The sequence below is a fragment of the Callospermophilus lateralis genome, chromosome 6, assembly GCF_048772815.1.
Source record: "Callospermophilus lateralis isolate mCalLat2 chromosome 6, mCalLat2.hap1, whole genome shotgun sequence".
Taxonomy (NCBI): domain Eukaryota; kingdom Metazoa; phylum Chordata; class Mammalia; order Rodentia; family Sciuridae; genus Callospermophilus; species Callospermophilus lateralis.
Window position 1 is genome coordinate 41,936,576 of NC_135310.1, and position 27,917 is coordinate 41,964,492.

Sequence of the window (27,917 nt, forward strand, 5' to 3'; positions counted from 1 at the left end):
TACTTAATCCACTTTGGAAAACAATGCTTAACTGATGTAAACCAAACTTTGACAATTCTTTATAGCCCATAGAACTTTGGTGGTGAAAACAACTGTGAGAATAGGGTCATTCCTTTGTTTTGTTTCCCCATTTATATTAACCTTTGTAATAAGAAACTTCAATGGTTCTTTCAAAACAAAACCACAATAGCATAAAATGAAATAAAAGTTTGAAGTTACTGTTGTGAAGACAGAAAAACCACAGAAGAAATATTTGGTTTAACTTTCCTCATGGTCCATTAATCAAGAGTTCTATTTCTTATTTTCACTCTTCACCCACCTTGATGCCTATGTTCCTTTCCAGATGACTTATGCTTTTCTGTATTTCATCCCATCATTTCACTCTCTGGAATTCTCTTGGGTGACTTCCTTTGTGAATACATGTTTATGTGTGTGTTTTACAAGGAGGGAACCATGCCATAATAGTAAAATGAGAAACCTATTTTTTTTCGTATTCTAAGAAATTTCTTATGAATATTTTCAAAATTTACTGAATCCTGCCAAATTGTCCTTCAGACATGTATTATGATTTAGACCCATGGGCAATTTTAATTACTCAACATTCTATTTTTTAAATTTATTTTTAACTAATATATAAAAAACAAAAGTTACACATGTTCATGGGGTATTATTTAATATTTGCTACATGTATACAGTGGTTAATGTTGAAATCAGGTTAAACATACTTATCTCCTCCTTATTTTATATAAATAAAATATTTATCATCTCTTGATGACAAACTTTCCAAATCCTTCTTCTAGATTTTCAAAATGTGCTGTAAATCATTGCTATCTGCAGCCACCCTCCTGTTCAAGAGCTCACCAGAACTTCTTGCTCCTACCTGTTACTTAGTATCCAGTGATCAGCTTCTCCCCATTTCTCCCTATTCTTTCTTCTCCCTAGTCTCTGCCAACAAGTATTCTATTCTCAATTTCTGTGAGATAAACTTTTTAAGATTCTGAATATGATGTATGGTTCTTGTTTACTTATGTCTGGCTTAATCTGCTTGACATAACAATCTCCAGTTCTATTCATGTTGTTGCAAATGAGAAGAGTTCATGATTTTTATGGTTAAATAGTATTTAATTATGTATATGCACCACATTTTCCTTATCTATCTATTGATGGTTTCTAAGATTGTTTTCATTGTGAATATTGCTACAATGAACGTGGAAGTGCAGATGTCTCTTCCACTTACTGGTTTCATTTTCTTTGGATATATATCCATTAGTGGGATTCTGAATTATATGATAATTTTATATTTGAGGTTCCTCCATACTGGTTTCAGTAATGGCTATACTAATTAACATCCTCAGCAAAAGTTTATGAGGATTTCATTTTCTCTACATCCTTACCAACATTTGTTATCTTTTGTCTGTTTGATAATTGCCATTCTAGCAGGAGTGCGGTGATAGTTTGCTGCAGTTTTGATTTGCATTTCTCTGATGATTAGTGATGTTGAAATTTATTTCATGTATATGTTGGCCATTGTATGCATTGCTTTGAGAAATGTCTATTTAGATATATTGCCAATTTAAAAAATCATATTATTTGTTTTTTGCTATTGAATTTCTTGGGTTCCTTATATATTCTCGGTATCAATTCCTTCTCAGAAGTATGATTTACAAATATGTTCTCCCATTCTTTAGGTTGTCTGTACACTTTTTTTTCCTTTGCTTTGCAGAAGGCTTTAAATTTGATGCAGTTCTATTTGCCTATTTTTGCTTTTGTTTTCTGTGTTTTGGAGGTCTTGTTCAAAAATTATTTTCCCATTCCAGTGTCCTATAGCTTTCTCCCCATGTTGTCTTCTAGGAGTCAAATAGTGTCAGAACTTACATATAAATCTTTAACCCATTTTGAATTGATGTTTGCAACTGATGTTAAATCGAGGTCTGGTTTCATACTTCTGAACCTTGCATTTGGATATTTAATTTTCCCAGTACCATTTAATGAAGAGACTCTCCTTTCTCTAATGTGACTTCTTAGCACTGTTTCTGAAGATCAGTTGGCTGTAGATAAGTTGGTGTACTTCTGGGGTCCCTATTCTGTTCCATTGGTATCTGTGTTTTAATACCTATACTATGCTGTTTTGATGACTACAATTTGTATATTTAAAGTCATGTAGTGTAATGTCTCTTGTTTTGTTCTTTTATTCCAAATAGTTTTGGGTATTTGGGATTTCTGTGTGTGTGTGTGTTTCTGCAGAAATTTTAGAAAATGTTTTTGCAAGTTCTATGAAGAATGCCATAAAAACAATGTTGCACTGAATCTTTAAATCACTTCTGTTTGTAAGGGTATTTTAAATGTACTTATAATTCTTATATAACAGTTCTTATCATCCATGAATGTGGCCGATTTTCCACTTTTTTTGTCCTCTTCAATGTCTTTCATCAATGTTTTACAATTTTTATTATAGAGGTCTTTTATCTCTTTGGTTAAATTTATTTCTAAGTATATGTTGTAGTTATTATAAATAAGATTGGTTTATTGATTTATATTTCATGTAATTCACTACTGGTTTATAGCAATGCTACTGATTTGGATATGCTGATTTTTGTATCCCGCAACTTTGCAGAATTCATTTATTAATTCTAATATTTTTAGTGCAATTTTGTTTTTGCATTTTACATATGTAAGTTGAAATTATCAGATAAAGTGATAATTTTACTTTTTATTTTCCAATTTGAATGCCTTTTATTTTTTTCTCTTGCTTGATTGCTCTAAATAGGACTTCCAGAAAAATGTTAAATAAAAATGGTGAACGCAAACATTCTTTTCTTGTAATAAACCTAATTTAATCTTAGAAAAATGGAATATTCCAAAGATTTAGACAAAAAAATAAAGCAAGAGAATGAGTTACCTTTGTAGCTGAAGAGGTGGAAAAATTATTCACTGGTAAAATGTGATCTAAAATATAAATAGATAGAAGAAAATCTATGTGAAACACCAATCTGCTAGATGTGTTGCTTACCTGGTCTATCAAATTAGCCCATTAGAGTCTTGATTTCATTTGGGAAGTTGAATAAGTTCACTTGGCTCAAAACTCTGTTCAAGTCAATATTTTATAAAGATGGCAATAATACCAATTTGAAATAAAGAAACCATGCATGGTTTATGTGTAATTTGTTTTAAATATTAATTATATAAATAACCTCTGTTCAATGAATGCTCCTAGCATTTTTCCAATTTGGTTCTAATAATGTAAAAATAAGTCAAACTTTTTCTTCCACTACCCTGATATGTGCCCAAAGATTCTTATTTAATGGAATTCACTATTGATATATAGTAACACTACTGATTTTCATATTTCTTACAACTTGGTTCATCTATTTATTAGTTCTAGTGCTTTTTTACATCAGCATTGTGAGATATGAGAATGTGATGACATCTGGAGGTAGCTCAACAATTTGACATTTTGGACCCAGAAACCAAATCAGCAAATTATTTACTTATACTATGGCAGGATGAAGTTTTGAGTCTCAGGTAATAGTTGTTTTCACATAAATGAAAAGTAACCTTACAAGACCAGTATTTTCTGTGTTTTAGGATTAATGTGGGTTATTTGAGCACACAGGTCCTGGGCAATTTAACATTGACTCTTCACAGGCTTCTCCAGATCAATGAGCTCTGGCATATTTGGGGGGCAGGGAATGAAATAAGGATGACCTTCAAGGATAGGGCCAAATCATCACAATTTCACAATATTTTTCTCGTATCCTCCACCTAAATGTCTTTTGGATAGCTACTTAGTTATTTTTCTGGTACTGTCACAACAAATTTCCTCCAGTCTTGTCTATAGAAATGGAGGTTTAGTGTATCTTCAAAGAGCCACATTAAATCACATAATTCTTTTCTCTTCTGCTTCAACCATCAAGCCCCAAACCAGCTTCACTCAAACCAAATTTTATGTTTGAAGAAGGCCAAAACCTCCATCAGTCTTTCTGCTTTATATACACAAGCTACAAATTTTAGTAGTTTTATTCTTAATTTCTAACTCACAAACAGAATGAGATAACAAAACATGGGTCAAACTTTCCCACAGATGTTTTTCTTTATTACAAATTTATTGAAGCAGAATTGAAATAATATTAAACCACATATATATTTAAGGTATAGAGTTTGATGAGATTTGACACATATATGTGCATACATTCATTACCACAATCAATAAAGGAATGTATTTTTTTTATTCCTGCCTGAATGACCACCGATTTGACTTTTGTCACTGTAGTTTACATTTTATAGAATTTTATGTAAATATCATCTTGCAACATATACCCTTTGTTTGTCTCATCGTTTGTTTGTTGCTTTCACTCTGCATGTTTTTTTTTTTTTTTTTTTTTTTGTAGGACTTGGAATTGAACCCCAGGCTTTATGCATTCCAGGCAAGCACTCTACCACTGAGCCACATTACCAGCCCCGTGCTTTTGAAATTCATCCACATTGTTGCATGTTTCAACAGTTCTTTTTATTTTGGACTAGTCCTGCATGGAAGGGACATACCACACTTTGTCCATTTACCTAGGTGATGAACATTTGAGTCATTTCCAGTTTAGGAATGTTTTAAATAAATCTGAAATGAACATAGATGCAGAAGTCTTTGTACAACACTTATATTGTATGCTTATATAGTAGGTTTATTTTTTTTAACTTTTTAATAAACCAAAAAGATGTTTTCCAAAGTGCCTGAACAAACTTATATTCTTCCTAGCAGTGTACGAGAGTTCCAGTTCCTTCATCTTCTGACCAATGCTTGCTTGGTATGGTCAGCTCTTTCACTTTGAGTCATTCAAATAGTAAGGCAGTGATATTTCACAGTGGTTTTCATTTGAATTTCTATGATGAGTAAAAATTTTGAAGATGTTCTTGCGTGTTGTATAATATATTGTGAATACTTTCATTGTGCATTATGTTGTTTCTTAATGGCCTCTTTTGAAGAGAAAAATTTTCAATTTTTCTTTCATGACTCATGCCTTTTTGTCCCAAGAAAACCACCTGTACCAAAGTCACAATGATTTTCTCTTATGTTTTGTTCCTTAAACATGTTTTACTTATTTTTTAAGTCTAATTATCATGCCAAATTGGATTTATGTTCTTCAAAAAATATATTTGGACATATAGTTGATTTGCTATTATTAGTTAAAAAGAAATTCTTTCCCCATTGAATTGCTTAACATGTCATTCATAATATAATTGATGACATATGTATGGGTCTATTTCTGGCTCTCTGTTCTATTTCTTCATTAATTAAACTAACTTTTTATCAACAGAAAATTGTTGTGTTTACTGTAATTTTACATTAAGGATGAAATGGAGAATAGTTAATTCCTTCAAGTTTATTCTCCATTTGGGCATGCTCTTTCACAATAATCCTTTATGTGCTTTAGGCTCCTGTCAGTTCTCTCCTTAACAGAAGGCAATGTGCCAAAGAGTGTCCATTATTTATAAATGTAGAACTCAAAGTATTTTGAATTGTATATCTAAGGAGATTTTTCTCTTGTGTAGCATGATCTTCACTTTGAGAAGGAGATATTTTCTTTCTTCCTATGGTATTCTTAAACTGAGCATTTGCATAAGAGGTTTTATACTTCTTTCAGTTTTCAAAAACATGCTTAAAGCTCTTTTGGTTAAGAGTAGTGAGCATAATAGATGGCTTATGAAGAATTAGAACACCTGAAGATCACTTTGCTGTCTGTGCTATCAGAATTCCTTAAGAGACTTTGGGGAAGACCAAGATCAGACACAAGGTGTAAAATTGGTATTGATCTGAAAGCCAAGAACAGGAGTTAAGTGTGCTAACAAAAAGATGAAAGTGGGATAAAGGATCTGAGAACCAAGAAGCAAGATGAGCACATAACTGTAGAGAGGGGATAAATATAGAACAATCCCAATCAAATACCCAGAGTGTCAGTCATGTGACTCCATTTTATATGTTTATTTTAGAGTAGTTCATAGAAGAACCTTACATTTGAAGTAGCCATAGAGACACTGTAACTTGTATAAATAGTCTCCAACTTCATGATGGCTCAGCTCAGTTTATGATTTTTTTCACGCTATGATGCAAAAGCAACATGAATTCAGTAGAAAGCACACTATGAATATTGAATTTGATCTTCTTCTGGGCTACGGATATGCAATATGATAGTTTTTTCACAATTCTGGGTGTAGCTCTCAATTAACCACTTAATTACAAGGGGATACAATATTTGATAGCTTAGTTATATTAAATGCATTTTTGATGTATGATACTTTCAATTTATTAAGGGTTTATCAAAACATAGCCCTGTTATAGGTTATGGCACATCTGTAATTACATCTATAATTACTGAGTGTTCGTGCATATGTTAGGTACTATTCTACTCATTTTACATGAGTATTAATTGAAGTTGATTTATTTTGATCTCTATTTTAGAAATAAGAAAATCAGGGTACAAAAAGATGTCAAATAACTCCATCAATTCACACAACTAGTGAGACATGAGGATGTTAAGTGGGGTAGGGCCCATCAGGTGATCTAACTTCTAAGCCCCATGTAATTATCTACTTTCCTAAGTAACCTCTTTCATATTGGAAGGAAACAAACATTATGCTTACGTATTATTATGTTTTTCTTGAGATATACTCATGGCTCTTTTATTGACCAATATTCTGACATTTTATGATGTGGTCTACATATGTCATATCTTCTAAGAAATAATGTTAATTTGTATGGAGAAATAAATCAAATAAAATGTACAATTTTAACCCATTTTAACATGTACATTTGAAGGTAAGTTCAAGGTTGTCTGTTAAAAATAGTATCAAAACGTTCTGAAAATCTCTATACTTTATGAATCTCACTCTTTCCTTTCAAGTAGATATCTAATTTTATAATCATATATTTAACTTTGGACTTTTTGACAATATAGAAGCTTGGAAATGCTGAATTATATAAGGTGTTTAGCTAGGTCAGGTGTTTTTATTAAACAACAGCCAGATACATTCCCAAATTTATTTGCATTCTTCCCAAGAGGGAGACATCCTAAATGTTAATATTTTCATAATTTAAAACATATTTTATGCCAATTTTCTAAGCAAGCTTATTTGGAGCTGAAGTTATTTTTCCTACTGGAAAATGCTGAAGAAGTATCCTGGACCTCATTGAAATTTATGAATATATGGAGATTCAAGAAAAGCTCCTTAGTGACAGTGCAGTATTTGACTTTTCACTAAGCAGGTCTATAGTCATACTCACCTTGCTTGTGAACTGGGAATATAGATTGGCATCCTCTACATTCTCTATATTCTAGCTCTTCTTTGAACCTATTTGCACATTGACAATGGAGAGTGCTAAAATAATCATATATTGCTCATGACTCCCCAAATTTGTAGACACTTTGAGAAGATTCGCTTCAACTTTGAATTTGAAGAGAGTATTGTCTAAGGGTCAAGAACATGGCCTTTGCAGTTAGACAAATTTTGATGAAATCTACTTTTAATTTTTCTTCATGTATAATGGTAGTCACATTTCATAATTACCCATTTATAAGTCAAATGATGATAAAACTATTAATAATTGCCATGAAGATGAAATTTACTTATTAATTACTGAATAAGTACTTTATTATTTTAAAATATTACTATAGCATATTTATCTAGGTGTGAAAGAAGGAAATTAGCTTCAAAGGGAAAAGAAAAGAAACTTCCCCAATAGAACACAGAGCATAGACCAAAGCTACTTTTGGAACGAGGCTATCAGATTTTATATCATTCACATATCATCTTTTTTTGTTGGCTAGTATAAAGCTGTACAGTAAGTACCAGAAGTGGATTTTTTAAGATGCTAATAAAACTTAAGTTTTGGGTCCTCAATTGCTTGGACAGCTTTCAATGTCTGTACCTAAAAAGAGGTAGTTTTATTTGTATTTATATTTTGTATGCTCCCCAAACCTGGATCTGCCTCAAATAGGCAGTCGATAAAATGCTAGCTTATTATTGTAAGCATCCAGTTATTACTGTTAATTATAATATTCTTGGAGTTTGTGCTGAAATTGAAACTTTTCAGCTATCCCATCTCCTCTCTGCTTCCTGTTTGCCAACTCCATGTATCTTTAGTTAACTCTGTTTATCCACTTTGTAGCACTAGCCTGGGTATATATCAACTTATACAAAGATATATAGAAAAGCCATTATCAAACATGAATCTATCAATTGATTTAACTATCTATAAATTTTTATCACCACTTGTTTTTAAGAAGTGAGAAGAAATTATAGAGAGATAGATTTTCTTGTTACACTATCATCTCCTCCGTTCCTCTGTCTAAGGGGTGCCATTTATGACACTAAATAAACTACTAAGTGTTCCATAAATAGCTTGAATTTGAAATCTAAAAAAAGGCATTGATAAATGTATTGAAAGTTATTATTATCATGATAACAATTACTTCAGAAATGGATTATTGATGCAATCTTTGGCTAAATAAGTAACCTACATTTTGTCATTTAGTAATTATAAATTTTCTGAGATTGAAATTTATATCCCTAATTTACAGAGATGGAAAGAAGGTATTGGAAAGAGAGGTGGTAGGGTGGAGACTAGAGTTCAGATCTATGATTCCAAAGCCTTTCATCTGTTCTCAACATTCTCTATCCTCCTGGTATCCTGTACTGCTCAGACCACTGCTATTTAAGTATATCAAGTGTAGGTATAAATAGAAAATTGATTCAAGGGTGAGAAAACCTCGAAAAACTAAACTCTTTATGCCTGAAGTGCTCAGACAAATCATGTAGTTAATTATATATTCTAAAATTATGCAAATGATCTTTTTAGTTGTGAATTAATCAATGTTAATCACTTGAAAAATAGCTTTTTAAGTTTTTTTTTTTCTTAGAGATGTGTCAGAGTAGTTGAAATTCTCCTACTAAGCTTCCTTTTTAAGAATTCCATTTTTTTCCCCAGCAGATGAAGACTACTTGTGTTATTTTGGTGTTGAGCAACAGTCGCAGTAGGTGATTAAATTAGAGGCAGGTGTAAAACTCCTAAGAGTCACCAGGGCTCTGGTGTCTGAAGATTAGGGGTCAGTAGTACATTTCTGACACTCGCATGCCCTTGCTTTGTGTGTGGAAAAGAGATCTGATATGACCTGCTATTTGGAAAGAAGAGTCAATAAAGGGATAGAATGAATACTGGATGAGGAATATATGGTTCATCTGCTTATTTGAATTTGAAAGCAACACATTCTCAGCTGTGGGTATTTCAAGTGCACAGTGAAGAAAAATGCAAATAGAACAAATGAAATGACAGTCCTCTTTTCATATCAGCAAACAGTAAGCCTAGTAACTCTCCATTCATTTTTTAAAAACCTTAATCTGGTGATGTTAAGCAAAGTTTCTGAAGGTCTGCTACTGAATAAACTCTTTCCAGCTTGTTATTTACCTTCCCAACAAAATTGTAGAAATGCCATTTTAACATGGATAGATGCTCCAAATCCATTAGGAAAGATTGAGTTGACTCCTGAGTTTTTGGGCATCTCAAGTTGATATTACTTATTTACTTTCAGATATGGTTAGATATGTATTTTGAATATGCATTTTGTGCTAAGGAAAAAAATGTGTGTGTGTGTGTGTGTGTGTGTGTGTGTGTGTGTATGTGAGTGTATTCCCTTCAAAACAGTATAAACAAAGTAAGTCATGCACAGAAAGACAAATATTACATATTCTTACTCAAATGTGAAAGCTGAAAAGTTGATGTCTAGAAGTAGAATTGAATACTAGAGATGAAACAGATTTCAAAAAATTACTGTATATTCATTCTCTAAAGAACTAGAAAAGAGGATTTGAAGTTTTCTATGCCAAAAAATAAAAAAAGACAAATGTTTAAAGAGATGGAAATGCAAATTACCCTGATTAAATCATTACTCATTGTATATATCTATTAAATTATCACATGGTACTCCATAAATATGTAAAATTTTATGCTAAAGAGTAACTGAGAGATTTGAGCATCAGAAAGTTTTTTTTTTTAACATGACGATTACTAAAGTCTATTGCTCTCAGACATCTGATAGTTTTAACATGTCCAAGATTTTTCTTCTCTACTTCCAAATACTACAGCTTTTCTTTTTGTAAAATATATAATTAGAAGTAAATATTGTATTCATTTGATGGTCCTTACTTTACATGATTTTTAAGCTCAGCAACTTTCATGGTTTTTGAAAGTTAGTTGTTTAATTGTATATAGTATGATTTTTTCTACTAGGTACCTCTAGACCAATGTTTTAAGTTATAGTTCACCTTTTTGATCTGATAGAATTTTCTGATGCAACTACAAGGTAAGTGTCATATCAGAACCTTGTAACTTAACTATGATGAAAACTTCCCTTGCCAGAATGCTTAAAGACTAAAAGGTTTTAGTTAACAAACTTTAACTACTCTAGGAAAGGCTCTGCAAGTGCATTTTTTTCCCTAGATAATATCTATGTGAATTTTTTAAATTTTTTTTTTTTGTATGTCAGTACTGTAGAAAGTTGCACACTTTACAATGACATGTGTATCTAAAAGTGCTCTCAGGTCACAGTGATTTATGTTATAAAATGGAATTCAGGATTTTAAGGTAAAAGATAATAAAAATATGTAGATTTTAGAAATATATACACAATTTGTAGTACTCAGTATACATTTTCTAGTACTTAAAACAATAGCTTCAAATTATGTTTACAAATCTTGAAATGTTGGCACTCTCTGGCATGGCAATCTATTGAATATCTTTAGAGAAGAGACTTACATTTAGTAAATAATGTTATCAAAATACATTTCAAAATAACATTTCAAAATATCTGTGTAAGTTTTTATTTATTTATTTGGTAGTGAGGATTGAACCCAGGGGTGCTTCATCACTGAACCACATCCCCCAATTCTTTTTATTTTATTTTATTCAAATAGAGTTCTCTACAGCTTTGAACTTGCGATCCTTCTGCTTCAGCCTCCTCTGTTACTGGGATTACAAGAATGTGCCACTGTGCCTCATTTGGGTGGTTGTGTTTTTATATAAAAGATATGTACATCACATAAATTCTATATAGATTCTCAGTAAATCCTCACTTTTGCTTGATGACATTCAGTAACCTAAGAAATCAAAATTCATCACGTAGAAGAAACATTCCAACAAAGAGGTGTTATTTTTCCTCAAATCTAGCTAGACTAATAGAGTTTGAAATCTTGAAGTTTATAGATCATTTAAACTTTCTTACAGATGCCTCAAAGAAGTCATCCTGAAACAAAGGAGAATTAAAGAGTTTGAGTCTTACTTCACTTCTCACTTATAGACATAATTTTATTTTTGTTTATTTTATATAGATTTACTTCTTATTTCATTGACAGCTTATTATGAAAATAAGTGGAATATAAGACATTGCAAGGTGAAAGACTGATAAAGAATGGGTTGTAATTGCTCTGAAACTGCTCAAATATTTGGCAATATTTTTATTTCAGCAATGAAGTAGAAATAAAAACAAACTGTAAAGAAAACAACTTTCATTGAAGTTCCTTCTTTTATTTTCTTTTCAGTGCCAAAAATTGACCACAGGGTCTTCTGCATGCTAGACAAGTGGTCTATCACTGAGCGACCGGCAGCATTTACTGAGAATTCCCTGACCCCTGGAGGTTGAGATTTATGGTTTCAGCTGGCTCCATTAGAAAACACTCTGACCCTATCAGTAGGCATAAAAAAACCACCCATTTTCTACTGCCCAGGATACCAACACTACATTGTCTATTGTTTCCACTAGTAATCTAATCATACCAAGCAGGACACAATGTAAACAAAAGCCTTAACTGCACCTATGTTTTCTTGGAGTTCAATTTAAGGTGATAGATTCATTCTGATTTCACCAAAACTATCACAGCTTTAGAATTGAAAATACCAGGTCCTCAGAGAAAATCAGAATGTTTCTTGTCTCCAGAATTTCTCATTTCCTGACTCTAATTTTGGAATAAAGAAAAGAGTTTGCTACTGTGATCTATTTCACAGTAGATTTTCAGTCCCCAGTGAAAGTTTAACATTGTGAAAGAAACTGTAGGTTGGCACCTGACCTTTATCTACTTCCCTGGGCACAGAAATAGGATATACTTTCCAGTCTCTCTTACAGTTACATGTAGTCATGTGACTGAATGCCAGTCCACAGAATGTGAATGAAAGTGATGTCACTGCTACTGTTGATTCACAAAATCCTGCCACATTCCTTCCATTTTCTGGTTTGATGTGGTGAATGGAACCACATTGAAATCTGCCTCCTAAAGATTGCAGAGCCACAAGATAGAAGGAGCCTGGATCTGTAAATAAGTGGTTGAAGGAAAGCTGCTTGAAATAAGAAAACCCATATTGAATTTTATGAGTTAAAAATAAATTTCTGTTACATCAAGCTACTGAACTTTTTGCATTTTTTCTATATAGTACTTAGTGTTTTCTTAAACAATAATTTAGTGGTTAAAGAAAATTTCTAGACTCTAGGTACTAGAACTCAAGTCTTAGCTGTTCTGTTTGCTGCCTGTTTGTTCTTGGCAAATACCAATCTTTCTGATCCTTAATTCTTTTATCATTAAAATGGAAGTAATGATGGCACCTACTTTATAGCAAAACTGTATTAAATAGCATATTGCATATTAAGCACTTAAAGCAAAATCTAGGATGTATTAAGTCCTGGCTAAGTGTTTATTATTATTATCTCATGAGATTTTATAGTAAGTTTTAATGATTTCTATTACAACAACTTTTGATTGTCTCATTAGCTTTAGTTTTTTAATATTATTACATTCAATCTTTGAGTGTCATTTGTATATATAGTTTAAGACTTGTGAATTTACATACACATACCACTGTCAAACCCTATAGATGCCTAGTAATTTTCACTCTTTCTGAACTTTTTGTAACTAGTTTATTGAGATCTAATTCACATGTTATACAATTCAACCATTTAAACTGAACAATTCAGTGGTTCTTAGTACACTTATAGATTTGCTGACTGACAATCATAATTACTTTGTTTCTTCATTTCTGAGAGTTATCTTACAGTATTTTAGTAGACTTTTTTTCTTATAACAACTAGGACTCCAAGTCCTATATTCTCAAATCCCTGGCATTGCATTTCATGCTAGGATTCTGATGAGATTTTAGTTCTGAGAAATGGTTCCAACAGCCAGCAGCACTGAAGCCAACTGCAAGTCTCAAGGGACCATTGTTTTATCAGGAGAAGTGAGACACAGATCTTAATCAGACCAAAATTATCTGCCATGATGAACTATTTTCCCTTTCCAGGAGAGACTCTAATTTCTAAGGGAAGTTTATGTCAGTGAAGGATAGATTGAAATCCATCTTCCAGCCAGAAAATTTTTAATTGATTTGTTCACTCCGTAAGTCCTAAAATAAAGTAGCTTATTTCTCAGATTCACTTATGTTAAAATAGTTTATTCCCTGACAAAGGCTGCAATTCTACTCTCAGAGCAGTTTCAACAAATTCTTTGCCTATTAAGCGGTAATACAAGAAATACTCATTTAACAATATTTATATACTCTTGATATCATTCTAAGATGGTGATTGTAATGCCTAATTTTGATAGTTTGTACAAAAATCATAGATGAGAGAACAAATGTAAGCCAGAGATAAAAGATGTCCTTCTTTTATATGGCTTATACAAACTGAGTAAAAAAAAAAAAATATATATATATATATATTCAGCCCTTACTCATTCAAAGACTGAATGCCATTTTATGGAACACCAGTTGCATAGGATATATAGTGGCTTTCTAACATCCTCCAATTTCATCTTATATTCTTAGCTTCTTAGTTGCTCTATCCATGAATTCAAATAGACTGAAATCTTTCTCTTCTTGACCTAGTCAGACACTGTCACAAACACATTATAATTTTTGAGGTTTTATTAAATATTCACAAGAACTGATAGCAGGTGGAACAATTTAAAACATAAACTGATTCACTCCTCAGGCTGACTTCAACTTTGCTTCCTCTCTTTGTGTGTCATATTCCAGAACTATCTAAAATCCCCACATACTAGGAAATGTAAACCTCCTTGTATATAATACTAGGATTTGTGTCAAGGTTGGATACTACAATTAATTCCCTCTCAAGACAAACTAGCAGCCACAGAGACATTTCAAATGTCTATACTTCCCATCCAGCTTTAGGAAATAAACTCTTCTTATTATTTATTTCTGAAATAAATAATCATCAAACATCTGTCTGATGAAGGTTCAGAAAGTTTTTAGATGTTTTGAATAACCTTATATATTGTCGCTATCCAGTGAAAAAAGATATAATGAACTACAGACCTACAATGTAGTATGATTTAAACACTTAATAGGTCTTTTGATTTTGTCAAAATGTATTGCATATCAAAAGACCAGTTTTTGGATTCTGTTACTTTTGTCATGATGAAAAATGCCATTAGATATGTCACTGAAAATTAAGTAATGAAACGATTTGACATATGAAAGAAAATATTAAAACTAGTTTTTCTTCCAGCTGTCACAACTCATTTAGACAGCAATTGTCTGTGGTTACACATCTCTTAGTTGAAATATCAGCAAATGGCTGTCTGTGGTGGGAAAAATGTCTCCAAGGTGAACATGAATATCAATTGCCAGAGCTATATCAAGACAAAGACTTACACTTGTTTTACTTTTTTTCTTAGGATTAAAAGTACACAGAGACATTGGAGAATTTGGCAGAAATGAAGACCCAAATCCAAAGCAAAATACAAGTCTGATGCTATTTTGAAATTTTTTTTTCCTTGCCAGAGTATTGTATCTTATACACACGTCATAAATTTTGCCAACACCATTTTTGAGACACTTGCAATATTTCTAGAAGAGGAAAAGATACTTTTAAAATAGCTCTGTCTTTTCCAGTATGTAATAGTCATATTATTTCAGATATAGGTTATTATGCTCTCAAGAATGTCATTTTTTTGCATAGTATTTGCAGAAGAATACTACTGAAATATTTGAGAATGATCCTAACAAATCTTACCACTCTTTTGTAACATGTGGGTTACAGAGATACTAGTTGGATAGACCTTTGAGACTGAAGTGCTTGAATTTATTATATTAAGAAAACTACAGCTCTGTTAGAAAAACAAGGATATAGAGAAATATATATGTATGCAAAAAGATAAATATACATTCATATGCTATTTTTAAAATAATAAAAATAGAAGATTGCAGAAACAGACTGATCCAGTTTTAAATCTTTTATATTTAAAATATAAAATGGTCAAATAGATAAAAATAGTTTGCTATTACTTTCAAGAATGAAAATTCATTTTTGTAGTGATCAAATTTATTTTTACTCTAAAATGAATGATTAATTCATATAAAGTAACATAGTTCTGGATTTCCCCAGCATTCCTAAATTACAATAACAAGACCTCCTTCACCTCTACCCTGAGTTATACTCAAAAAGTACAAAGTTTTATTAGTTACAAATATTTCAAAATAAAAATAAAACAAATCTCTCTCTCTCTCTCTCTCTCTCTCTCTCTCTCTCTCTCTCTCTCTCTCTCTCTCTCTCTCCCTCCCTCCCTCCCTTCCTCCCTCCCTCCCTTCCTCTCAGGATTTATGCCAACTCTACTTACTTATGACCCTGAAAGAATTTTTGCTGGATTATTTCGTCTTATACTTGGGTTTGCATTTACTGGAAGGCTTTTGGGGGTACTATTGTAGGAAGCTGAAACATTGCCCTCACATACATCAGATTCTCTTTCCTGAAAAGTTATATGGTATTTTTTTTACAGGTGTGATTAAATAAGGGTTTTGAGATGAAACCCCCCTACCACCATTATCATTACAGAAGGGAGACACAGGGAGATGTGAAGGTGACATGAAAATGAAGATGGACAAAGGAGTGATACAACCATAGACCAAGGGATCTGGGCTTCCCCAGAAGCTGGAGGAGACAAGGAACAGACATGTCTTCAGAGCCTCCAAAAAGAGGGATCGTGGCCCCTGCTGACACTTGTTTTAGGCTTTGAGCTACATTTTACAGAACTCTGAGACAGCAAAAAATTTTTTTTTGTTTTATTCCACTCAATTTCAGCTAATTTTTATTGTAGCTTTAGGAAACAAATACACCTGTCATCAGTCAAGTATGCTATAATAAATGTATAATTACCTAATATAAATTTATACTCACATTTTTTAAGGCACCCTTCTTCAAATTTTTCTTTTTGAGACCCATTTTTCCAATCAGACAGAGAAAAATGAACAAGAAAATAGAGTAGTACATGATTAACATGAAGCAAAATAAGCACAATGTGGTTCCTGTAGAAAATTCAATTAGCAATCCAGGAGAGCCACCTCAAACAAACAAGTCAGGCCACTATGTTTGTCTATCATAAAATTATAAATATTATCCAGGCTAATTTAACTTATTATCATTCATCATAAATTCATAGTGTATACAGGAAAAAATCATGTCTTATCTGTTTCAAATAAAATATATATTAAAGATTATTTAGATATAGTTCTTTTAAAAATTGGAAAATACTATAATTTATTTCTCCTAATATGTATCCTCATAAAGTAAGCTGTGAGATATATTAGATTTCTAAATGCCTTTTAAAAAATACCTTACTAGATTCTCTTTAAAAAGACTTAGGAAGATATAATTATATTTTATTTATAAGGGTACAAAATTGATAGAAGCACATTCATAGAGAAAGTTTCACTTTCTGAAAATATTGCAATCAAAATGATAATTAGTATCTGGGTTTCATGGTGCATGTCTGTTAATTCTAACTACTTGGGAGTCTGAGGCAAGTTTGAAGCCAACCTGAGCAATTTAGCAAAATCCTGTCTCCAAAAAAAAAAAAATGAATTTGGTTGTTCTGAAGGATAAAAATAGTAAGGTAATAGTAAGATAAAGCATGTTTCATTATTCTTACTTCCTCCTCCTTCTTCTTCCTCCTCCTTCTCCTCTTCCTCTTCCTACTCCTTCTCTGTTTTTGGTTGAGGTATATAAATTAAAATTTTTAAATTGACAGAATAAAATCATATTGAGGGAAAGTGATAGCTATTACCAAGATAGGAATGAAATGTAATAGAAGAAAGTCCATAAATATACTGTGGGGTTTGGCTAAGAGCATCAGTCACTGAAAATATGTGGTAGGTTAAATAACAGCCTTCAAGTATTTCCTAGTACTAACCCCTGGAATATTTGGAAGTTCCTTTGTAGCAAAAAGACTTTTCAGATGTCACTTAAATAAGATGAAGAACTAGCCTGCACTACACAAGCTGACCAGTATAATCACGGTGGCCACTATTAAGAGATATGCAAGATGACTGAGAGTTAGAGAAAAAGTGATCACACTGATTTGTTTCAAAGCTGGAGGAAGGGCCACAAGTAACACAGACAGCTAGAAGCTTCAAAAGGCAAGGAACTTTAGCCTCCAGAAGGAATCAAGTCTTGACTTTGGCTCTATAGAACTGATTCTAGTCTTCCATGCTCCAGAACTGTAAAAGAACAAATATAAGTTAAAGATTCATTAAGCAACAATGAGAAATAGATCAAACACGTTCAATCATGTCAATGAGTCTTTAACATGAAGATTTTTAACCTTCTAATCAACTCTCCCCTCACAAAAGATTATCATAGGGTTTTTGACTATGCATAAAATATTTGTGCAATACTTCATTGAAGTGGTGATCAGTGAATTATAAAATATATCTGAGAATGCTTAAAAGGAAAGGGGCAATATGTGTGAAGGATATTGTGTGTGAAAGACCTTATGAAACCTTAAAGGATGTGAACAAGCTAAGTTAAGCACATAGTGATCTGTTAGACTTGTACACAGGTGTTGAATAAATAATTGCTGTAAGCATATAAATATTTTCATTACTTTCATATCTTCAAAGGAGACATGAAAGCCTAGAAATTTCCTTGGTAGTAAGTAGTTCATAATTTGGATTACTTGCATACCTATAAAATATGATTTTAAAGTGACTATATCAATCACTATTTATTTTATTAAATTAATATTAAACAAAAATGCAAGAAGCAAAATCATACGTAAATGACCTCAACTAAATTAAAAATATGGTTATATAAGGACTAAAACAAAAATTTAACAAAAATATTTCTGAGGAATAAGATTATCAATAATTTGCTTTGCTTCTTTCTCATGTATTAACTTATTTCCCAAGTTATTTAAAATTAGCATGTATGCAATAGTCAGAAATTGTGAGCTGATAAGGCAATTAATAATTTAGTTATGATTATGCAGTAGATTTATTTTCTTTACAATTAATGTCTATATTGACAGTTGATAATTAGAATTTATTTTGTGAATTAATTTTGAGGAAATCAATTTAATAACTATAAAAATAAGTATTTTAAGAGTCCATGTCTACCAAAGTTGGTGACTTAGTCATCAGAAAACAAAGCGTACAAGTGGGGCAAGGTAGCACACACCTGCAACCCCAGGTACTGTGGAGGTTGAGGTGGAAGCATGGCAGTTCAAGGCCAGCTTGTGCAATAGTCTCAAAACAGAAAATAAAAATAAAACAGGGCTCCGGATATGGCTCTGAGATACAATGTTTTCTTGCTTAATATATTTGAGTCTCTGGGTTCGAATTCCCTGGATTAAAAAAGAAAAGAAAAAGAAAACAAAGCAATTTTAATAATTAAAATGTACTAAATTCTGATGTGTCCAATGCTAGCTGTTTGAGTATTTCATATTGTAACTTGTTTAATACTCAGGATAATGTTGTGACTGTCATTACTCTCATTTAGCAGATGAGGAAACTGAAAGAAAGAGAGAGTTAATACTGGAAATAAATGATCAGGATTATAACTCAGACTATGTAATTTCAGAGCTCCAATTATTAACACTAAAATCCTTGAAAGTACAATTTTAGAATAAAAATTTGGAAAATACTTTTTATTTTTTCTAATTATGAAATTTTGTTCTGGGTATTAATTTTTGGTTCTTTGTTGGCATATAAGATACATAAGAGTGACTCTTATTCTTGTCAATAATAAGTGATGTATTTGCATAGTATATGATCTATATGCATATATATTACATATATGTATACATATATATATATGTTTGTATACATACACTTTATACATTTATTGTGTCTGTTTTTGCTTGTGGGTCAATATTTTATAACATATGATTATGGCCACAAACGTATTTTGCATGACTATAAGTATCACTCTTTGTTGAAAACCTACTTTTGTTGAACACTTACTTTTGCACATGAGTGTGTCCCTGGGGAGTCCTTATTCATGCTGTGCAAATCAGTTTCTTAATTTGGAATTGGGATTCAGTACACATAAAAATTTAAAATCTAGAAACAAGTTGTCCATTTGGAGCAACTGTACTTAGAGAAACAGATGCTGTCACATTGCGGACAGAGGAAGAATCAAGAGATGGAAGTACAGAAAGAACCCATGAGCCAAGGCTTATGGGACACAAATGGGCTGTAGGTTTCAAACTTCTACCCCACCAGGCTGGTCGCTACTTTCTGCTCTAGACTTCCAAGTGACTTGAAAAATTGCTTTTTCAAGCTATATGGTGTTCTTTTTTGGTCTAAATGATACTGCATGGAATAATTACATTTTGGAGAAATGTTTGTTTTAAAGAACAATAAAAATATTTTTTTTTAAAAAAAAAATCTCTCTTGCCGGTAATTTCAAGACATTCCACATTACTTAAAACTATCTTAACAAAAAGTTAAATAGTATGCCTAAATATATTGGGGATTTATCTCTTCACTAGTTAAGGAAAGTAAAAGGTATTTTTTACATTAAAAATATTTTATCATGTATAAAGCACATAATAAATGGCAATCTCGGGCTGGGATTGTGGCTCAGCGGTAGAGCGCAGCGCCTAGCACAGGCGGGGCCCAGGTTCGATCCTCAGCACCACATAAAAATAAAGGCCTTGTGTTGTGTCCATCAACACCTAAAAAATAAATATTAATAAATGAATAAATAAATGGCAATCTCACCAACTTGGGGAGGTGGATATGGAGGATTATTATTATTATTATTATTATTATTATTGGTATCAGGGATTGAACTCAAGGGCACTTGTCCACTGAGCCACACCCCAAGCCCTATTTTGTATTTTATTTAGAGACAGAGTCTCACTGAGTTGCTTAGTGCCTTGCTTTTGCTGAAGCTGTCTTTGAAATCAAGGTCCTCTTGCCTCAGCCTCTAGAGCTGCTAGAATGATAGGCATGCACCACTATGCCTGGCTTAAATAATATTATTTTTAAATGTAATAATTCTTGTGTCATAAGGAAAGTCCAGTATAATATATTAATATATCTTTTAGATCAAGTTTATTTAAAATGTAATTTTTACACATGTTATTGTACATTTAAGAATTTGACAAAATTTACTTGCTTTATATGACCTTTTTATCCTCCCTCCCACCCTTCTTCCCTCCCTCCCTCCCTCCCTCCCTCCCTTCCTTCCTTCCTTCCTTCCTTCCTTCCTTCCTTCCTTCCTTCCTTCCTTCCTTCTTCCCAGTGCTGAACCCAGGCTAGGAAAGCACTCTACCATTGAGCTATATCCCCAACTCCTGTTCTTTTATTTTCATACCAGCAACATATCCTCATTTTAAAAAATATTACAAAAATATATTACAATACTAAATTAATTAGAAGTCATCCACATACCTTTCACAGACATTTTTAATCATTTAATGTGATTTCCATGAGCCTTTGTTATTTCTATTTAATAGATATTAGTGATGTCAAAATAATTTTAATCATGCTTTTTCATTATATATTTACAAATATTATTCTTATGTTATTATGTTTTTTCAAAGTCACATACATTTTAAAGATTCTTTCCTCAAATGCCCACAGTATTGGATACTAATCTTGCCTGTAGTATCACTGCTGCAGTAAACATCATTGTACATGAAAAATCCACCAGCATAAGATGTTTTGCTTTTAACTACTTTCATGTAGTTTTGTTCTGGTAAACTTATACTTTGCTAAACATTGAAAATATATACATCAAAATTATTTGTCTTATTTCATTTAATACTGTACATAATTTATATCTTCCTTAGATGAGTTTTATGTTTATCATTGTCTTGCAAGTCACATCATACTGACATTAGCAGAATTTGACATGGATTTTCACTCATTCTTATATTTTAAAATATGTTTACTCCTTTACTGATTAAAAGCTATATGTGCTGCAATTTCCAGGTAGCCATTAAGGTCCTTGGAATAAAGGAAAGGAAGATGGCAGATTAGAGGAAAAAAGTGCTTCGCAGCAGTCCCTCCACATCAGACGCAAAAAGGAAGATGGCTTCCTAGAGAGGTGGGTAACTAAAGGGAACTCACTGAAAATTTATACTGCATTGTTAAAAAATAAAATTATAGAGATGTACAAAGTCAGAAACTTGAATGTAAAAAGAAGTAAGTTAGAGAAGCACTGTTAGGGTCGTGCAAACGTCAGAGGAAGAGACCACCAAGAGACTTGTCTCATGCAAAAGCAAGGGGTTTATTGGGGGGGAAAAACCAGCATGCTGGGGCTCAGAGTTCTCCTGAGAGAAACTGGGCCCCGAATACAGCTTAAGCAGAGTTTTTATGCAGTGCTTAAACAGGGAAGTTCATATGGCAGTTAGGGTGCAAGGGTGGAATTGTTACAAAATAACCATTACAGAATAACCATGCGTTTTGTCAGGGGGTATTGGGTCAGGGAACATTTTGACATAAGTAACTGTTTTTAACATAAGTTTCGAGTTCCAAGGAAACAGAACTTAAACTTACAGAAAAGCAAAACTTAAAACTTAACAGGGGAGCAAAACTTAAATTTAACCTTTACAGCACCAGCCTGGGCACAGGAAAGGTTCTGAAGGAGAGGAACAGTGTAGCACAAAGGAGACTTCAGGCATGGCCTGTGGATAAAAGAAACCCAGAGCAAACAAACAACAACAAAAAGAAAAAGAAAAGAAAAAAAAAATGGTTAGGCGAAACCTGTGTGTTAGAGAGGAAGGTGATTTTAGTGGACACAAAGGAGACAGGGAAAGTGGCTTAGTGTAAGGAAATCCACAATTAGTTCCCTGGGATCAGGAAATGGTCCAGGTTGAAAATTGTACCTAGTCCTTGGTATGAAAGGCTGCTGTGGCTATAGCCAGGCTCTGTCTGCTACTCAGGTAAGGAAATCACCTTCTGCAATAACCATGCTTTGCATGGTCCCCGCAACAGGGAAATCCACTGCTGTCACCACCACCAATGTGGTTTGCGTATTACTGAGAGGAAAAGCCACTTGTGCAAGCCCAAGCAGGAAAAGCTCCCACTGCATGACTGGAAAGGCAAAGCCACCAAGGTCGTGTGAATGCCAGATGGGCAAAACCCTTTTGGGATTGTTGCAGTGTGTGTACACACACACACACACACACACACACACACATATTACAACTGCTAGCAGTGACAAGAAACTGAGAATACCTAATACCTGCAGCCTATTAAAAAAAAAAAAAGCCACTAAATAATCCAAGCTCCCAGAAGACACCTGAACCAGAGAGATCAAAATAGACACAAAGAAAATTATACCTAGACTCTCAGGCTCTGGATCCCAAAAGAGAAAGCTACCTCATTTTTGGTGCTGTTGAAAACACACAGAGGTATCTGCACTCCAGGGCAAATACCCAGTATTTCCTATGTATTAGTAGTGAGGGTGAAACTTGAGGACGTTTTATCCCTATGCCCTAAAAATAGGTTTTACCAGAAACTCTAGAAATACAGATACCCTGCAGCAACTGGCATCTCCTCAATAATAGGGAAGATAGATCAGTTCTCAAAATCCCAATCACAGAGTTTAAAATTCAGTTGAGATTAAACCCAGTTACTAGAATCTCCAATTTAGGACATTTCACCATTCTCATTACAGAAACACAATGATTTATCAGCACCTAAATTGTGATACTGTACCATATACTGGGAAACTGGGAGCAGAGAATCAATACAACTAGCTGTGCCTCTTAACTACAAAGACAGGCAGCAACCCTCTATCCTGCTGCAGTCTGGCTGGGCACAAATCAGGAGCCACTCAAGCAGGAATAAACTTTATTTCCGAACTTCCTCGAACGCCCCCCCCCCCACGTGGCCCTTCCAGGAACACCACACATCAACTGGAACTCCCTCCACTGGAACTTCACCAACCAACGCCTGAACTCTCCAGGAATCCCCACAAGAGCTCAACCAGAACTCAATGGGAACTCAGCGAGAACTCAAAAGTAGCAGAGCCCTAGGCAGCAGGAGCCGCCCTATTGCCGGACAGCAGGGGTCTAATATACAACTGAATACACAGCCTGTTTCAATCCAGCATCATCCAGTCACAGCAATTATACACAGCTTAACTTAATTATCATCATCTTAATGGCTCCAAGCCACTCCTTCTGGTAAAATGCCAGACGCCATTCTGACTGGCTATGGCTCTCAACACTATCCAAAGGCTACAAAGTCAAAAAACAACTATGAAAATTGAAATTTCATCCCTGCCATCAGTTTGACCACCTTGGAGAAACAATCTCCTTATTTCTTAACAAGATTTTTTGTCTTTTAAAATTTATTTTTTATTATTTTTTTCATACTCCATTTTATTCTTTAAAAAAAATTTACCTATTTTTAATTTTTTCCAAACATCTTTTCATCATATTGTATTAATTTTAGCTTTGTTCGATTATGCATGATTTTGTGTATATGTATGCAGGTATATGTGTGGGTGTGTGTGTGTAATCAATGCATGGATACATTTGAAATACTATATGTATATACTTATAATCTTACCTTCACATTAATTGCTTCATTCTGAAGTTACTTACTACTTAGGCTTAATTTGTCTTAGGTTGGGTTCAAGCATGTGTGGGTTTGAGTTGATTATATTTCACAGCTGCCAGTTTGCTTAACCTTGGTTATGGCCCCTCTTATCTCCCCTCTTCACTTTCTTCCTCTACTAGCAGCCAAATTTTCCTGTTTCCACTTCCACTTCCTCTCTTGCTTTATTTTATCACTTTAGTTATCTTTTGTTCCTTCTTCTTTCTATCTGACAATTGCTACTTACTTCCTGCCTTTTATCTGATTGCTTTTTAGAATATATTTCAAACTTCTTCCCACTGACCCACTCTAATTTTTCCTTACTTAAGAAACTGTAATCCCACTGAATAATAGAATTATGTGTGTTATGCAATTCATACCCCATTAATGTTGAGGTGATTATTAATATAGTGGACAACATAATAGACACTTGATATTGAATGCTGCATCCAGTTCACAGTTTTATATTGCTGGTACTGATATTAATTTTTGGCCCCATCATTCCTATATAGGTGGTAATTAATGTCACAGATGTAAAAGTAGTCTCTGGACATCAGTTACTGACATTAGTGCTACCTCTAGCTCCCCATTCCCTCTAAGATGAGCTAGAAAGCTACTGGGACACTTCAAAATTACAGAGTAGAGAACTTGCTACAAAGCAATTCATAAAATTCATATAGCTAAACAACAGTGAATCTCACCCCACACAAGATTTAACCCCACCTGTGCTTAAACATAACTTAAACTAATAGAAGCAGAGAAAGAAAATACCCCAAACAAAAACCCAGCTACAGGGAGGGACTCCCAGAGGAGAACATAAGGTTTTCCTCCTCCCTTGACATATACATATATAAAAAAAAGAGAGAAACCCTAGTCAGGGAAAAACAGCTATATATGCATATATAAAAGGAAGGGGAATCCACCACAATGATACACAAGTTCAATACCTTTGAAATCACAAGTTTAATACCTTTTAAATACCCTCCTCAAGAAACTCAGAACCCTCCAACAAAGGATCCAACAAATAGAGAAGTGTATGAAATTTCAAAATTATAAAAAACTGATTATTAAAATTTTCATTAAACAACAAAAAAAATAAGGAATGAATGAAGAGAGAAAATACAACAGGTGAAAGACCACTTCAATTAAAAAAAAAGAAACTAACCAGAAATCCTGGAAATGAAAGACTCAAAGATTCAAATTAAAAATTTACTCAGATGCATCACAACAGATTAGATTGCGAAGAAAATAGAACTTCAACTTAAAAAAAATTACTTGTAATTGGACATAGTGTCTTTATTTTACTTATTTATGTAGTGCTGAGGATCCTTCCCTGTGCCCCATGCATGGAAGGCAAGAGTTCTACCAATGAGCCACAACCCCATCCCAGAACTTCAAATCTTGAAGACAGAATCTCAGGTCTTGAAGACAGGATACATGAATTGGCAAACACAGAATACAATAAAAGTAAAACAATAATAGAACATGATAAGAATATTCAAAAAATCTGGAACAACATCAAGATACCAATCCTGGCAATCACTGGGACAGAAGAGAACATGAAGATACAAGTTAAAGACAAAAATAACATCTTCAATGAGGTGGTAACTGGGAAATTTTGACATTTCAGAAACAAGATAGACATACATATATGAAAAAAAAATAGAACCCCAAATAGACTTGACCAAAAGAGAAGTTCTCCAATAAACATCATAATAAAAATGCCTAAAAATTACTTTAAAAAGAAAAGAATATTAAAAGCTTCAAGAGAGAAACATCAAGTCACATTTATAGGCAAACCAATAAAACTGACATCTGACTTCTCACTGAAGACGCTAAATCAAGGAAGGCCTGGAATGAGATATTCCTGGCTCTAAAATAAAACAGTTTCCAACCAAGATTGCTCTATCTAGCAAAAAATCTTTTTATAATCAATGGGGGAAATAAAAACTTTTCAGGACAAGGATAAACTAAAAGAATGCATGACAACCAAGCTAATATTACAAAGAATTCTAACATAAATCACACAAAGAGGAATCCAAAATCCAAATCCCAAATCCTCAAGTGAAGATCAATAGAGAACTATTCAGATAAATGAGAATCAAACAGAATTAAATATAAAAGAAAATAAAAATAGACGCATACCACAAACATGATCTATAATAAACTGAATATAAATGGTCTCAATTCCCTAATTAAAAGACAGACTAGCAAAATGAATGAACAAACAAGATTTAACTATATGCTGTTTGCAAGAGAATCATCTCATAGGCAAAGACACTCACAGGCTGAAGATAAAAGGATGGAAAAATGTATTCCATGTAATAGAATATAAAATCAAGCCATAGTAACTATCCTCATGTGAAAAAGATGATTTCAAGCAAAAATTAATCATAAAAAATAAAGAAGAGCATTACATCCAGGTAAAGACAACAATTCATCAAGAATATAAATGTCCCAGAGTTACATTAAAAATACTTCTTTAACATTAAATCCCAGGTAGACCCTAAAACAATAATACTGAGTGATTTCAACACTCCCTTATCACCAATAGATAGGGCTTTAAAGCATACAATCAATAAATACATATCCAAACTAAACAATATATTAAATCAAATGGACTTAACAGACATCTATAGAATATTTCATCCCAAAACAGATGAATTCATTTTCTACTCAGTAGTTCATGGAGCCTTTTCCAAAATAGATCAGATTCTAGGTGACAATATAAGTCTTAGCAAATACAAAACTATCTGTATAATCCCATCCATTTTACTAGAACATAATGGAATGAAACTAGAAATCAGCATCAAGAAAAATAATAGAAACTTTATAAACACATGGAAATTAAACATTATTTTTTAAATGAGTGACTCAAACAAGAAATGAGAGAAAAAAGAAATTCTTAGAAACAAATTAAATCAAAGTTACAACTCTCAAAATCAATTGGAACAGTATGAAAACCATAATAAGAGAAAAATTCACAGCATTGAGTGTTTTCATTTTTTAAAAAAAGATTACAAATAAACTTATGCTCTACCTCAAAGTCTTAGCAAAAGAAGAACAAAATCACTCCAGTCAGTAGAAGACAAGAAATAATAAGAGTTAAAACTGAAATTAGTGGAACCAAGAATAAAAAAAATACATAGGATCAATAAAACAAAGAGGTATTTCCTCAAAAAGATAAATTTAAGATTGATAAGCCCTTAGCCAAACTAACCAGAGGAAGGAGAAATGACACAAATCAATACCATTAGAGATGAAAAAGGAGATTATTATATTAACACAGACACCTCTGAAATATAGAGGATCATTAGAAACTATTTTGAAAATATATACTCCATTAAAGTATAAAATTAGAAGATTTTTCTAACTAAATCTGGGTCATATAGAAAACCTAAACATACCAATATCAAATAATGAAACTGAAACAGCAATTAAAATCCTACCAACAAAGAAAAGCTGAGGACCAGATGGATTCTCAGTAGAGTTCTACTGGATCTTTAAAGAAGAACTAATTCCAGTATTTCTCAAATTATTCCATGAAATTGAAAGGAAAGTGTCACTCCCAAACATAGTAGATGAAGCCAGTATAATCCTGATAGTAAAACCAGATAAAGACTCATCCAGGAAAGAATACTTTAAACAAATATCCCTGATGAACATAGATGTAAAGATCCTTAATTAAATGTTAGCAAATAGTGTTCAAAACATATTAAGAAGATAATGCAGCATGATCAAGTGGGCTTCATCCTATGAATGCAAAGCTGTTTCAACATACTCTAATCAATAAATGTGAGTCATCACCTAGAGAGAATTAAGAAAAAGAATCATATAATCATCTCAATAGTTACAGAAAAGTCCTGTTATACATGCAGCAATGATCTACATTCAAAGCACTGGAAAAACTAGGGACAAAAGGAACTTTTCTCAACATTATAAAGGCTATATATAACAAATCCATAGCCAACATCATACTGAATGGAGAAAAACTGAAAGCTTTCCTTGAAAATAAGGAGCAAGACAAGGATGTCCA